At 36.5% G+C, this 13387-nt stretch overlaps 1 long non-coding RNA gene across 1 annotated transcript; it reads right to left on the reverse strand.

Moving 5' to 3' along the window:
- Positions 1–4744: 4744 nt before the first annotated feature.
- On the reverse strand, positions 4745–9182 carry LOC136835444 (uncharacterized). Its single transcript, XR_010852158.1, has 3 exons — positions 9047–9182; positions 7985–8068; positions 4745–5166 (listed from the first exon to the last, which is right to left on the reverse strand). It is a non-coding gene; the product is annotated as an uncharacterized lncRNA (long non-coding RNA).
- Between the last annotated feature and the right edge of the window lie 4205 nt (positions 9183–13387).

The following is a 13387-nucleotide window of genomic DNA, read 5'->3' on the forward strand; positions in this document are numbered from 1 at the left end:
TACTGACAGTTAAGAAACCTGCTGTTCACACCGAGGAGGTAGTTATTAATTTGTAATAATTAACTGAGTGATAACTTGTAAAGATATTGTGATTCGTCTCTCAGAAAATTAAACCTGGTGTGTATCTTAGATGGAATGAAAGCATATCTCGTGAAGAGTATTTTACTGAGACTTTCCTAAATAGCAGGAACATTGATCTTCTAGATTCCTACACTAAAAAAATATGCATTTAGATGAAGGTAAGCCGAAGAAAATGTATATTGCATAAAACGCAATGAATTATACATAGGTTTGACATAATTTTACTGTCGCAGCATGGCACATGGAGAATTATTCAATGTGCATAAGCAATTCATCGGGCTTACTGAAAAACTGTACATGAAATATGAACATTAGTTTTCTATTAACATTGGTGTGAATTAGTAAATTATGTAAAAATCAATAGCTTAAGGTATTAAATTTCCATTCTCAGGGCTGTGTTTATTTTGGGTAATAAAAGCACATAGGAAAGAGTGTTCCACCTGCCGCTTGTATGAGCGCACACACACATACACACACACACATATATATATATATACGTAAATGTATATATATATAATATATATAGTATATATATTATTAAAAGTAATCAGCGCGCAATCATGCGGGTAAGAGAAATAAATTTGTGACATGCTGGGACTGAACCCAGGCCTTTAAGTGAAAGGCAAAGGTGCAGCCAACTTACCCAAACAGGTCATAAAAGAAGTTGGAATCTAAGCACTTCCGTTCCTAAGGCCCTCACCTGGGAAGGTTTACTACCTAGCATAACACAGAGGATTTCCTAACCTACCGACCCAACAGTGACCCAACCGACAGCATTTCATTCGAATTTTCCCTTCTGAGAGAATATGGTAGATGTAATCGACACGACACACAATCTCGCATGTGATAGAAATAAATTTCTAACTCACATGGGGATCAAATCCAGGTCTTTCAAGTGAAAGGCATGGTTGCGACTAATTGACCCAAACAGACGTTAGAACCTACATATTTCTGTACCTAAATTTTACCTGGGCAGGCCTACTGACTACCATACCAGCGAGTTTTACCCAACATCCCGCCCCACGTGTTACACACGTAACTGAATGTTGATCAATTCTATCAAATTCACTCAGAAAGGAGAATTTGAATGAAATGTTATCAGTTGCGTCACTCCTGGGTTGGGAAGTTGGGTAAAGCCCATTGGTGTGGTAGGCAGTAAACAGGCCCTGGTACAGGAGTACTTAGGTTCCAACTACTTTTATGACTTGTTTGGTGTATGTGTGCATGCATGTATGTACTCATATGCATATGTGTATGTATGTATTATACACACTAATATATATATATATATATATATTATCTTTTCTAAGACGGCTTTGCCAAAAAAGCTTTTGCGCACATCTGAAATATTGGAATACCTCGAAATTTGCCCTTCAGAAGGAGACCTTACAGAAATCGACTGCCTTCATGAAATGAACGACGCATATGATAACGAGGTCATTATGGACAAGGTGAACAACGCCTCGTCCGAATTATTTCACCCAGTCTCTACGTCTAAAGATACACACACACACACACCCACAAACTCACCCACAGTAAATAAATATATATACATGCAAGTAAATAGGTCACGGGTTATGAACTATAATTCTAGAGTGTAGAAGACTCAAGACCACGAGGAAATTGACAGCAGGTGTCCAGGGAATGGGGGAATTCCTTCCTTGTGGTCAAAAACAACCTTTATAATGCCACCTGGAATTTGGGTGTGCCGATCCGATGGACCTTTAACTTACAAGTGAAAAGGTGCTTTCACACTTGCCCGCTCGCTACATCATCTCCCAGGCAGCAGTATTTATTTCCAGACCAATGTGCGACGTTTTACTTTGTATATTCAAGGTCAAGGTCACCCCCATAATAATCACCAACCAAATACTACGGAAGAAATCAATAAATTTATTAGACCCATAAGAACAAGAAATAATGTTAATGTAATAATGTAGTTACCCAATGTAATTATATTATGTAAATATAATGTACATAATTAGCCACCCCCTAAGTAACTAAGCATTGTAAATATAAATAATGACCCCAAATCCCGCTCTGGTGACATTCCCATCATAAGCGCGCGCACACAAATACACTGTACACAACACATTTCCTCACCTCTGTAATATGTTTATATACTAAAAGGTCCTTCTGTAAATTCACTTCTACGAACTTTCATATGTCCTTCTGTGTTCCCTTACGCGAACTTTTGAATAGTTTACCCTCCACTTGGTTTTACGGTGGCCGGTAATAAAGTCACAGGAAAAAGACGTAATTTTGGCTAGGAAAAGTCACAGAAAAAAAAAGTCACAGGGAAAAATTCACAATTACGGCTGGGGAAGATGTCAGGTAATCAAACAAAAACAATCAAATCAGTCATAATTTAAGAGTCATAACCAATTAAATTGATATTTCAAATCAGTTATTAGCTGGCAATACATGAATTTTACATTTTGACATCATTGTAATATATATAAATATATTATGGCATTACATGTATGTGGAAATATTTAACCGGATTAGCCCATTTGCAACTGACTGACTTGTTCTCGAATTTTAAACATTTTTATTGCCCCATGGGAAGGTCTTACACTGACTCCGTTTTGTGTGTGTGTGTGTGTGTGTGTGTGTGTGTGTGTGTCAAAACATTCTTAAAAATAATAATAATAATAATAACTATCTTATCATAGCTATGGAAAGAGTGGTACACCTTGGGCATTGACAAACGCTTGACAAGTGACTCCCATATAATCGTGTTTCAATACAAAGCTAAACCTATTCCAGTAGAAATACTGGACTCTTTCTGCCTCTCGTGTAAACAGCTTTACAATATTGACAATAGACATTTATACATAGCTAACGGTGTGAAATTCCTAGAAGCATGGAAGTACACACGAATCTATATTCAGCCTAATGGCAGGGTTATGCGGATCTATCTGCCGTCACTTATTGTTCATAAATTCAGCAACGGACAGCATTAAGGGTTTTATCTAGTGACCAAATTCACCAATATACATAAAGTAAGTTTACAAATGCTGTGATCTTAGAAGCCTCTAATTGCTGTTCATACTCGGCCACCTGGACACGCTAATCCTCTCTGCTGTCTAGGTCAAGTAAGGAACATTAAGTGACACTAGCTTAATTTTGCTGTGTAAAAACATCCCTGAAATAATGAAAATGACACAGTCACATGACAATATACTTTACTGATACTTTCTGTACATGTGGCTTTATTCCAGAGTACTTAAAAGGTTTCATCCACAAAATCTATTTTATTGTTATCATTGGTTTTGGTGCATGCAAGGAATCAGCTTTCATTTGCAGTAATTATCAATTATATGCTTGCAATATTTTTTGCTTACATCATATTTATCTAGGATGTAATCCTATGATTTTACTCAATTCTTTGTATTTGTTTTACGTAACAGAATTTACAGAAACAAAAAGGTGACGTAATATAAATTGTTCTACTGATTTTTACCACAAAACTAAACTTTTTTGCCATGAAATGACTACTTTATTCCTGTGATTTTATTACTGTCCACCATAACAAAGTGACCTTTTCTCGGGAGCATTTCATTTGGGCCTTATTCAGTATCATTTGGGCGACTTTTCATTATATCTCGTTTGGGCGACAAAATCTAAAAATCCTGCAAATTGGCACCAATCATTTGGGCGAATCAGTAAAAAAACGAGGCAGAAGTATTTTAGGAAGTTTTCACGTGATGATAATTCTGTAATCGGTTGGCGGACAACTCAGTAGTTAGCTGGTTAATAACTGACAGTCGTTATCAGCAGTTACTTATTCACTAATCTGCCACGGAAGGAAAATATCTCTGAAACAAACTGACGAATAATGTACTTTATATTTTCTGGCTTCTCTTTTTGTATAGAAAATATTGAAGAATGATTATGTTTCGTGGCGGTGTACAAACAAAAACCAGAATTAGGCGACTAGACTAACCTTAGCTATCCGAAGGTTGCGGATCGCAGCCAGGCTTAAACGAAGACAGATTTTCTTTAAGTTTTTGCCCTGGCGCTCTAAATTCTAAAGGGGACCCAATTTAATCGCAATTCCAAAACTAAGTATTACCAGAAGCACAGCCCCATCCTCACGAAATCCTTTGAGCAATTTGAACGTTCAAAAACTTTAGAGCCAGAGACAAGGCCACCACTAATTAAACAATGCATTATGCAAAAAAATCCTGCATTCCTATCGCCTCACTTACCCCGATACAAGCAAGTCCAACGCTGAAACCTTTGTTGTAGTAACAGTCGACAATCTACTAACTTCAACAGTTTATAGGTATAAGCAATAGCCGCTCCCGGGACAAAGTACATCATCACTATTGAAAATTTGCTGCCTGCTTAACTTGTTTTACAAACTATAACCTTTACATAGCAATCTGGACTCAACCCCGAAAGATCCTTAACATATTTTCTTGGGCGTTATCTCATGTCAAAGTGAATTTTCACTTAAACTATTATCGCTCAAGTCGCCTTTACAAGTGTTCTCAGCCGAATGCGATCTCCAGATCATAAGGACTGTTCTTAACATTGATTACTCCTGTCATCACTGGAGTCAAAATACAATATCACTTTGCTGAACGGTTAGTTTAAATCTACATAGACTATTGCAAGTAAACACCAAAATTCGAGGTTAATAAAGTGTAATCTCCTCAATTAAAAACCTTTATTTCAGTTACTTCATTTCTCATATCAATTTCCCCATCTTACTTCTGTTAACCAACCAATCAGTAACTGCCACTCCGTTGATTTCATCGGACAGTCTTTCAAAGAGTATTATAAAGTCTACCCCATCACATGACATTTAAGTGTTAAAGAAATGGACAACAAAGGTTTACACACATTTATATTAAGCTGGTCTTCATACACAAATACTATTATTACATATCCAAAGTAGTCAGATTATTAAAAAACTGAATAGAAGGTAGAGCACAGCATCTACAAGTTCTAGTTAGCTGGGTAACAGAATCCAGAGCGCTTCGAATCCTCACACGATATTCAGTCTAACGAAAAGCGTTGCTTTCCATTAGTATTAGGGTCAATGTTATGGTCTGCTGCAGCTACACCAAGAGCCTGTGCATAAGAATAGTTTGGTTTCAGAATATACTAAAAGTTTCCATGACATAACCTACCCTCTTAAAGTGAGAATATACTGTTCAGTTAGTCCCAGCAGCTATTCTAAGCTTAATATAATTAATAATACTATACCGTATGAGTAAACTTTCCCATTAACATTACCATGTATTAGTATTGTTACTTCAAACTGCCATCAACTTTCACATTAACAATCCCATATATTACCACCACTGTTCCTTCCAAAATCCCAAAAAGGTAGCAGGATAAAGAGTGCCATCCTTTAAGATATATTTAATAGGGCACCAATCTTACACTGAAACAACCGCATCTAACTTTAGTGCTACATTAGTGCTACGTAACTATGAAAGGTGTCATGCAATGAAGCTGCTATCTGGCAACTTTCGTCCTTTAGTATCTAGTCTTCAGGGAATTGAAACTGCACAACCCCACGGGGCAGAAAATAAGTTGGTGAATTCAGAATAAGAAAGGGGTTCCCAAAGCAAGCTTCGGTGCTGGAGGAAAGGTGGATGAAGGTAGGGGTGAATGAAAATATGCAATGCAATCTGAACAGTCGATCTAACATGAAAGCTTTGCTTGAAGAGTAAGAGGGGGGGAGGGTAGGGGTGTTGAGCACGTTGACAGAACAACATTAACAAGACTGCCCAAATTTGAATGACAATTTCCACTCTTAGCCAGCCTATTAGAATAATACCTGACAAGTCCACGACATCAGCGTCGAAAAGAATTCTTTAACATCAAGACCTATTTGAATTACAATTTCCACTCTTAACCAGCCTATTAGAATAATACCTGACAAGTCCACGACATCAGTGTCAAAAAAAAAATTCTTTAACATCCCAAGACCTAGGCCTATTAGAAAATCGTTAAGCTCCACCTATTACTTGTCTAGTTCCTATTTACTAGTAGGAATGAAATTCTAAGTTATAAAAGTACGTTAGTTACCCTACCCTATTCTCAGCTGCACTAAACCATTGAAACTTACATCTCATGACCAAACAAAGGGCTCAGATACTGTAATACCCTCTGCTCTTAATAACTTGCACTGTCAATGTCCCACTGGGTCTGACTATAGCGTTTTTTACCCCAGTCTATTCCCAGCATCCTTAAGTCTTGAGCGTCTATTACCTGTATCCTACCCCCTGCAACTATATAAAATTAAAACCTTCTTTACCCTATTCTAGCCTATCCCATATTTCAAGTTCCATATCTTAACTTCCCATTAAGTCCTAGCTACACGAAAGCTATTAACATTGCAGTTCTAAGCTAAGTTAAAGTTGGTTGGTTTGAAATCCCTGTTGTGCATGGTGACAAAGTCACCATGCTTGTTTTTGAACTTCCTGTTGTGCATGGTGAACAAGTCACCATGCACAACATGCAAGTCCACCTTTGCCTAGCAGGTGGCACCGCCACCCCGGCAAAGGTGGACTTGGGAAGTGGGAAATGCAAAACTTAAATGCAAAACTTAAATGCAAAACTTAAATGCAAAACTTAAATGCAAAACTTAAATGCAAAACTTAAATGCAAAACTTAAATGCAAAACTTAAATGCAAAACTTTTGAAGCTGAAATAATTAATCATGAGCTTTACAAATTGTTACCGTTCAAAAACTTCGAAATTCCAAAATAGAGACTTAACTAAACTTTACAATTTATACAATTTATAATTCTAAAAAACTAGCTGAAATTACAAGATCAAACCACATAAGGCAAAAGTTTAATAAAGTTCAAATCCACGAACATATTAAAAATACTAGGTTTATTCTACAAATTTCCACACATTAAACACAACCTTCCACACACACTAAACCTTCCACACACACTAAACCTTCCACACACACTAAACCTTCCACACACACTAAACCTTCCACACACACTAAACCTTCCACACACACCACACACACTAAAACCTCTGAACCTTCAAAGATAAAAATTACACATCACACTAAACAAACCTTCACATCACACAAACATCTGAAATATAACCTAACTAATAATCAAAGAAAAATTACACATCAAACCTTCCACACACATCAAACCTTCCACACACATCAAACCTTCCACACACATCAAACCTTCCACACACATCAAACCTTCCACACACATCAAACCTTCCACACACATCAAACCTTCCACACACATCAAACCTTCCACACACATCAAACCTTCCACACACAAACTTCTGATGCTGAAATATAACTAAACTAATAAAGATAAAAATTACACATTAAACCAAACCTTCCACACACAAACTTCTGATGCTGAAATATAACTAAATTAATAAAGATAAAAATTACACATTAAACCTTCCACACACACAAACCTTCCACACACACAAACCTTCCACACACACAAACCTTCCACACACACAAACCTTCCACACACACAAACCTTCCACACACACAAACCTTCCACACACACAAACCTTCCACACACACAAACCTTCTGATGCTGAAATATAACTAAACTAATAATCAAAAATAAAAATTAAACACTTTAAAGTAAAAAGTTCTGAAGCTGAAACGAATCTTAAAATTTCTTGAAATGTTCAACGCTGGTAAAGTTAAATTTTAACCTTAGCAATTTTAAAGATAAGAAAGCTTCTAAAAATTCAAAAACTAATGTTTTGAATCTGAAAAAATAAACCAAATGCATTAAAACAAAGCCTAAACTTAAAATTAAAACTTACGATTTTTGATTCTGAACGATTTTGATTCTGAAAAACTTAAAACTAAAAAATGTTCGGGAGTTTGCTCACGTCACTCAACTAAAAAAAAAAAAAAAACTAAAATACTTACCCATTAATCCAGTTTAGTCATAAGGTACCGGTACATCTAAGAAATAACTCATTGTGGCACGCTTATTTAACGACACACCCTGACCTGAAATAAGAAAATATATATTTATATTAAAGCCCAAAATGTTCTAGCAAGTGGAAAGAACCCAAAACTGACTATTGGTTACAATCAGCTGGGCCATCTGGTAAGTTTAATACTAAGACAAGGAACAGCAAGCTAGGCTTTATAAATACTGATAAGCGTTATTACTAGTTTGCCATTTAAACCTACAGTAAAGTTTAAATCAACTTAATATACCTCATATTAGGAAGGCTATGGTAGTCGAGTTAAGCCTCTATAATCCTCAAGAAACTTTTAAAAAACCCTATTGCATCGTAAGCCTTGCTCTATTGCAGCATGAAGTTTAAAGGAAAACACTGCATAAGATTGCTAGCATAAAGCCAAAATGCATAGAATTACGACTCAAAGCAATCTAGTTCAGCTTAGTAATACACAGGCTTCGAAACAGTCTTAAATACCATGGTGAAGGGGAATCTACAACAATACCTAACATACTAAAGATTTTGAACAGTTTTCGTTGGAGTTTACTACAAAAAAATCGAAAATACCAATATTTGAAGATACAAAACCCGGAAGCGGCAAACTTTCATAGAACTGTACTGTATGTCTTAGCTCTCAAGTACCACAATCTAAATATTCAAAATAAAACGCAAAAGTTTTGCCACTCGCCAACCCAACAAACCTTGAAGCACGCCTTCACGCCTGAAATTTCGCAAAGTCTGTTCACAGTCCGACATACTTGAGAAACTGCTCAAGCTTCTCTAGACCTCAAATGAATATTGTAAACAGAAGATATTCAAGTGCAGCATATAGGCTATTTGAACCTAGAACAAAGTGTAGGTCAGCCTAGAGAGCATTTATACACTGGGCACCAAGACTATACAACAAAACATTGCCTGAAGTAGACCATAAAAGAAAAATGCAAATTTAAAAAAGAACTATATTCTGCAGGAGGTACGGTACTGACGAGAAAACACCAAAACTATAAAATATAAGAAGCACCTTAATTAGAAAACGTACAAGGGACCGTTAGAGACGAAATCATCCCTGTGGAGGACTGCACATAACACCAAAGTGAAACCAACGATCGTCCAATAAACAAGGGCCGAGATCCCAAACGGAAATGAACGGGAAAGTCGAGTTAGTATCAACGAAACCTGTCTTACCAAGCCGGAGACTCTACAACACTGAAACAGCTGTTCTTGAGGATAACAGCCAACGACCGCTGCAACTGCCTGTTTGTGGGACGTCGCTGTATGGCCCTTTCGCCATTATTATTATTATTATTATTATTATTATTATTATTATTATTATTATTATTATTACAGAGAGTTGCCGGGCACTCTTCCTTTTTAGAGAATTACCCCAATTATGTATCAGTAGTTAGCCCATCTGAAAATTTTATTATTGTTATTATTATTATTATTATTATTATTATTATTATTATTATTATTATTATTACGGAGATTTGCCATTTACTCTTCCTTTTTAGCAAACTACTTGAATTATGTATCGGTGTTTGGTCTTTATCTGTAATTATTATTATTATTATTATTATTATTATTATTATTATTATTATTATTATTATTATTGGGCATAAGAGTTCACGAATATTACTTTTTACTAGCGTACTTAATTTAGTATAATGTATTGTGTTCATCTTATCGTTCATCGTATATGGCCCGGAGCTGAAACAAAGGATATCATTATCACTATTATTAGTTAATGTGACATGGCGTCACAATGACATGGTCATAGACAAAAATAGTACAGAGCACTTTTGTTAAGGTGATTCAACGGTGAGCTTATTAACTCGCACCAATGAATGCAAGGGTAATTTTTATAATTAAATTTATTATTACTCGTACTCTATTACGGTAAAAGGTCACCTTCAGCGATTTGCCATAAGGATTCAAGGCTTGCAGTGATAAATATATCCCAAAATTTTGGTGAAATTGAGAAGGTAGGGGGACAAAGTGGCGTTAAATAAATCATTTATATGTGTCGTGACTCGTAAGTGATATGATTAGCGGCTAATTCGAACAGTGGTCAGTGAATTTACTGAAACCAAATCATATTGTTCGATCATCGCCTGATATTCGAATCCTGTTTCGATATTATTAGGTGGAGCTATGAAAACTATTATCATGAGGATTATATATATATATATATATATATATATATATATATATATGTGTATGTATATATATATATATATATATATGTGTGTGTGTCTGTGGTAGGTGGAGCTCTGAAAAATATGATCATGTGGATTATAGCCTATATATATATATATATATATATATATATATATATATATATATATATATATATATATATATATATATATAGAGAGAGAGAGAGAGAGAGAGAGAGAGAGAGAGAGAGAGAGAGAGAGAGAGAGAGAGAGAGAGATTAAGCCACCACTATACTTTAATACCCAGTTCACTACACCTCGGGAACAACTTAACTTACACCCAAGAGGAATTATGATTAATAAATGTTTTGTCACCAGATCTCAAGAGAGGTATTAGTCGACAATCGACTATGCTGTACACGTCTGTCGAATTCAGATTTTGCACTTAGAATCAATATCAACCCATCTTCACCATGATAGCGGACTGGTAAATTTGTAACGCGTGGCTAATTATGAATTTGTCGAATTTGTCTCATACACCGAGGGTCTTTCTTATATTCACAAAATTTAGGCCACAAATATCAGAAAATATCCATTTCACTACATTAGGTGGCGCTCTTAAAATTATGATCATATATATATATATATATATATATATATATATATATATATATATATATATATATATATATATATATATATATATATATGCTCACACAAATATTAAGCCACAAATACCGCTTACTGCCTAATTCACTATACCTCACGAATAGCTTACAACCAGAAGAATTATAACTGATAAGTGGTTCGTTACCAGTGGTATTCGAAACGTTGCTTTATTTAGAAACAATGTTGTACTTTTGACCATGGGTGATGTACGGTGACTTTTGACCACTGACCCATCAAGAAAGGTGTAAGATGATATCAACTCTGCTGTATAGGCACAATTCTCTTTTATTTTGATGGACATTAATAAGAGCATTCTCTACGATTCTTCGATATGAAAGCAGAAGGGTTGTCGGGTTCGATGTTTCGAAAGACATGTTCTTAATGTCTCTACGTACGGGAGATTTATTTTGCTGGTATGTCCCTTATTTTGTTATGCCCACTGGCTTGGTTGATGGCCTTTCCGCAGACATAGTGAGGCAACTGGTTGAGTTGTTTACAGATGAAATCGGCTCCTTTGTCTATGTAACCGCCAGAACAGGTTCCTGGTCCTCCGAGAAAAAAAAAATTACACTGATACCTCAATCTCCATTGAAACTGCTCTGTCATGATAGTTAGGAAATGAGTGCAGGAAATAGAGAACGTTGGTCTTCTAGAGACGCTGAAACTGTACTTGAATGATTCCGTATTGATGTATCTAAGAAGACTCAATTTCATAAAACTGGGAGTCAGAGAAAGCCTTTCTTATGGGTTATGGCGAGTCCGTAGGAATATGGTCAAGAGTTGTTGACGAATCCAGGTCAAAAAGTCACAGAAAAAAGTCACATTAATCTTTCCTAGATCGCCTAGTGTCCCCCAAGGATTTTAACCCGGTACATATCCACCTTTGCGGCGTGTTGAATACAAGCCCGTTGGAGATTTTTTCTTTTAACCCGGTTGGTACTTGCAGCGTGTTTAGTACGAGCCCGTTGGGGATTACCGTAAAACATAAACAAAAGACTACAAATATCATAAAGATAATGAATGGCACTCAAGAAATATTGTGAATTCTTCCTTGTGACTTTATTACCGGCCACCACAAATTAATGTGACTTTTTTCCTGTGACTTTCTTTCCAAGCCAAAATTGACTTTTTTTCTGCCACTTTTTTCCCGTGACTTTATTACCGGCCACCCAAGATAACTGGAGCCGGTTGGAGGACCAACGCAGCCGGTCGATAACCGATCGTGTGGACAAGACCTTAAATGCCATAGATAAGATAAAAGAATTTAGCCAGAGGCCAACCGCTGGCGCCTATGAGGTCATTCAGCGGTGAGACAAACTGACAGTTAGTAAGAAGGTCTGAAAGGTGTAACAGCAGGAAAACCTCAAAGCAGTTGCACTACGAAACAATTGTTGGGAGAGGGTGGAAAGTAAGATGGAAGAAAGAGAATATGAACGGAGGTACAGTGAGAGGAATGAAAGGTGTTGCAGCTGGGGGCCGAAGGTTTTATACTGGTTGATGTTATTCCTCTTTCATTCCTTTTTTTCTCGACCTTCCTTCATATTCTCTTTCTTCATAGAGGTGCCAACAGTTTTGACAGCACCAAAATTAAAAATGTTTGCCACTGATTCTGTAGAGGAACGTTTAGAGGTTCTTAGGGAAGTTTTTAGGAGGCTTAGGTTAGCGGCTTCGAAGATAAAATTAGCTAAGTGTAATTTTCTGAAGAAGCAGGTAGTCTATTTGGGTCATGTCACTTTTAAAGAGGGGGTTAAAGTGAATGAGGATAAAGTTAGGGCAATTGTAGATTTTCCAACTCCCAAGAATAAAGAAACAGATTCGGTCTTTCTTGGGCATGGCTGGATTCCTTCGTAGGTTTGTGAAAGCGTCTCATTTGACAGATGTCCTGAGGGACGATGTGCATTTTGTATGGGGTGACGGACAGCAGTCAGCCTTTTAGAATATTAAGGATGCTTTATTAGTCCCCCAGTGTTGAAGTTTCCTGATTTTGAACGTCCTTTCACTTTGGTGACAGATGCCAGTCACGATGGCGTAGGGGCATGCCTTATGCAGAAGTTCGATGGAAGATTCCATCCGATTGCATTTCACAGTAGGAAGTTTAAGACACGGTATAGTAATGAACGGCTATGGTCGGTAGTGGACAAAAAGGCCTTCGCCGTAGTGTCCAATTTAGTTCATTTTAAGATGTTATTGATGGGCAATCGAGCAGAGGTTCTTACAGATCATAAGCCATTGTTGGATCTTTTCAATAAACCGGATCTTTCCCCTAAAAGATCTAGGTGGTATTTGACAATCAGGGATTTTCATTCCAAGCTTACGTATATAGAGGTTAGACATAATATTGTAGCGGATGCCCTTGGTAGAAGTTTTTCTGATTCGGATGGTTCTCATGTATGTTATGTATCTGGAGATTGCATAGACTGGGATATTAGTTTAGTAGAATCTAAACAGGATGAGGATGAGGTTTTGGGAAATGCAAAAGCGTTTCTTAGGGGGGAATCAGTCAGGAAGGGTTATAAGTTAAAAGTATACCTTAGTTT

Source organism: Macrobrachium rosenbergii, chromosome 55 (assembly GCF_040412425.1).
Source record: "Macrobrachium rosenbergii isolate ZJJX-2024 chromosome 55, ASM4041242v1, whole genome shotgun sequence".
NCBI classification, from domain to species: Eukaryota; Metazoa; Arthropoda; class Malacostraca; order Decapoda; family Palaemonidae; genus Macrobrachium; species Macrobrachium rosenbergii.